Source organism: Saccostrea echinata, unplaced genomic scaffold (assembly GCF_033153115.1).
Source record: "Saccostrea echinata isolate AGI-Se365-2 ecotype Australia unplaced genomic scaffold, CSIRO_AGI_Sech_v1 ptg000045l, whole genome shotgun sequence".
NCBI lineage: Eukaryota > Metazoa > Mollusca > Bivalvia > Ostreida > Ostreidae > Saccostrea > Saccostrea echinata.
Window position 1 is genome coordinate 558,749 of NW_026889794.1, and position 3,584 is coordinate 562,332.

General features: G+C 32.8%; 1 protein-coding gene across 1 annotated transcript in view; it reads right to left on the minus strand.

The window, feature by feature from the left end:
• LOC133201721 (polycomb protein SCMH1-like) overlaps positions 1 to 2,274 on the minus strand; it is a 112,995-nt gene extending 110,721 nt beyond the window's left edge. Inside the window, exon 1 of the mRNA XM_061337512.1 lies at positions 2,266 to 2,274. The gene's annotated coding sequence lies outside the window, so the exon portion shown is untranslated. The remainder of the gene's footprint in view (positions 1 to 2,265) is intronic.
• Positions 2,275 to 3,584: the final 1,310 nt, after the last annotated feature.

Below are 3,584 nucleotides of genomic sequence, written 5' to 3' on the forward strand. Positions count from 1 at the left end.
AGTCGAGAGATGAAACAGCAAGATACATTTATTTTCATGCTAAGTATATTTAAATTAATCGCGTATATGCAACCACTTTACTGGAAATTATAAAGTAAAATGCAGTACCAATAAATTTGAAACGACACTTTAACACGCTTAATCGCATTCCATCTGAATACAAACAAACCTTTATGGAAATTGTTATATTCAAATCAATGAAATTTTATTTGCAAATCCTTTTTTGAGACAAGTATTGAATAGAAATTGCATTTTATTCAATGTTTCGATTAAGCTGTCGATAATAGAAATCGTATGTTAAGTTATTCACTTCGGGTTCTCATTATTGAAATCCTATAGCTTTCCCTAGGTAAGATTTATTTAACGTAAGATTTAATCAACTCTATGTTAAATCACATCTTAAAATAGACTTAATTCTACACAAGGTGACGTCATTGATTACTGTACACATGTTTTAGATACGTATGCACGATGATCTAATTCTTAGAGTTATTCAATTATATTTTTTCCCACAAAAATGCAGAAGGTTACGGAGGTCCAGTGTTTTAAATTGCATTTTCCGCTGTGTGATTACAATGAATTCTCATATCTATCACAGTCTGGTTGGACTGTTTTCATAAAATGAGGAATGTAATTCTGTGAATATGCTGAGAAGCTAAGGCAGAAAGTAAAACGTGAAGATAACGAACAGTGATCAATCTCATAAATCCATGCAGTAAACAGACGAAATAAAAAGTGAATAAAAACTATTTAGGAAAAAATCCAGTATTAACTCACTTGATAAAATCATTGTAAGTTTTCACCTTAAATCTATTTTGTCAGATCAGAAACAAGAGCCCGTGGATATTTTATAACGCAATTCTATCACCGATTTGCTTTGCTTTCACATAAAAAAAAAATAAATCACAAAACGATTGTTTATTGTCTTGATTTAGATACAGAAATTACGATGCGATTCATAGAATACAAATTCCAAACGCCATCATTAGTTTATCGTACTAAGTTAGGAAATCCAAACGGTATGCAGAAATGCATGTATTGGTTTTGAGTATATTATGCTTTGATATCCATTATTTTTCAATAAAATTTACTATAATTTGTTGACGGTGCGACCGTTAGGACGAGCGCAGCTACTTATTCAGATCTAATTTAGATCGGGCTCGATCGTCATTTGGTGCGTGTAGACTCTGACGTCACATGACGTCTTATTTTAAGTTGCATTACCAAACCTAAACCTGAACATTGTTGACTTTAATGAAGAACGTTTTATTTACTATTTATCTGCCATATATCCATTAAATCAAGGCGGGTATATTTTATTTTTTTTTAACTTTTGTTGGTTTTCTCGCGAGAACGTAGCTTAAACAAGCGATGCATTGTGGGTCCAGAAGTTACTGCGGAAAAAAAGTCGTTTGGATCAATGTGTAAGTCCGAATTTTCTCTTCGCCCTGGCGTTGTCGTTAGAGCTCGCATTGCGAGCGGCGCTTCGCGCCGCTCGCTGCGCTCGCTAATAGTTTTTAGATTGCTTTGAGCATGATTTATTTTAACAATTTTTACTACCTAAGAACGAGCGCAGCAAAGCGAACTTTATAGATTAATATGTTAGAACAGAGGATATTCGAACTGAAATCTGCACAATCATCACGAAATCATCTTATAGACGCTACCACAATTCTATGCAATAATGGTGAATGGCAGTACCGCAGTTATCGTGAAGATTTAGAACTTGCAGAAAGCTTAACGGAAACAAAAAATAGATGCATCTACTCTTAAAAAATAACCAATGCCTTTCAGTATAAAAATTGCAATATTGAGACTCTGTTATAAAAGTGCAAATACTCGTAATATATGACGAAACGTGACGTCACAGTCACTGAATGAGTCCGACCTTTAGCCAGTAATAAATACAACTTCGCTCACCCCAACGGCCGCACCCTGAATCATATTAACAGATATTGATAATTTCATTACCTATATCCAAAATTGATTTCTTCTGTTTTTTCATGAACTTTGATACAGCAATGCTATTTTCACTTAATTTCCTGACTTTTTAACCATGGTCCAGAATGTATTGTCTGTCTCCGTATGTATTCTTAAGGGGGCCGACTGGGGTTTTCATTGCGCAATACTTCGCGCAGCATAGTAAAACAAGCGTATTTACTCTTTTAAAGGAACTATTTTTACATAATTTATAAAAATTAACAAATTTAGGAAATCTAAGGTTAAAAAATCTAATTACGTTTTTAAATAACTGATTTTTTGAACGTTTTTTCAAATAATGGGTATACAGACGTCGTAATAGTGTGTTTTTGACGTTATGAATAACCGGAGTTCTTTCAGCGGGGTCATTAATTATGCCATAAAATAAAAAGTATAAAATATATGCTCTTGAAATTTTAAACATAGGAAATTGAGAATCTAGCAATCATTTTTATTATTTTTTGTGTAAATCTGTGGTATCTGTCATGTTTTGTTGTACTCCATAAAAACAGGAAAATATGAATTTTGACATTTTGAGATGCTCCCTCTGGAAACCAGACGGTAGAATTTTGTGTTTCACGCTTTCCGTCTCGATCACTCCTAGAGTTAAATCCCTTATATCATTTTTCACTGCTGGAGGTAATAACGTGCTATCGAAACCGGAAAAGAAATATTCCTTTAAAAGCAAGTCTGTCTTTTGAAAAGATAGGTAAGCTAGCTATCATGTTGTAAATTTTTTATTTACTGGGTAGCAGAATTTACACGATAACTATTTTGCATTGCCTCTACCCAGTAAATCCAAAATTTACAACTTTACCTTGGCCATAACTTTTGTGTGGTTGGTGCTAGGGCTTTAATATTTCATGCAAAAAGAAAATTTACGATAAGATTTCATAGAACTTACAGAATGAGGTAAATATTGCAAATTGTACGGAACAATTGTGTCATACCACATGAGTGAATTAAGTGATTATTGGATGGCAAATGATCATATCGAAAGAGTATTTTTTTTTCTCCGTTAGACTCAGTAGAAAATCCGTCGTATTTTGAGGTTGCGTCGCCTGGTCAAACCATTGCCGACAAAACATTAAACAATTTATTAAATAATAAAACTTATGATTTATAGTTTATTCTATACATAGAAAAGATGATGCTAACTACATGTGTGAAAATGCATTGATGTACCACAAGCGGTTTTAATTTTATGGAGCTAGTCCACGAACTTTCTGATAAACCCTCGTATATACTACAAGATATTTATAACAGTAAATTTCTTATGAAAACTATCTTGCTGTGTATCTGATGCAATAAATAACAACTAAATTCTAAACTAATTAGATCCGTGTTTTAAAGCCATTTGTATCTCCAATATGATATTTTTCAAGGGCCTTATATAGTTCTGTATTACCCCTCTATGTGCTACATATATCACCTTACTACAATATATCACACACTATACAATATGCCATGCACATCATGTTCTAAAATATATCAGGTATAGACTATATCACACACTACAACATATCACATACTACATGTAGAATATTTTATATATTACAATATGTCACACAGTACATGTATAATATGCCACTGTGCTAAAATAT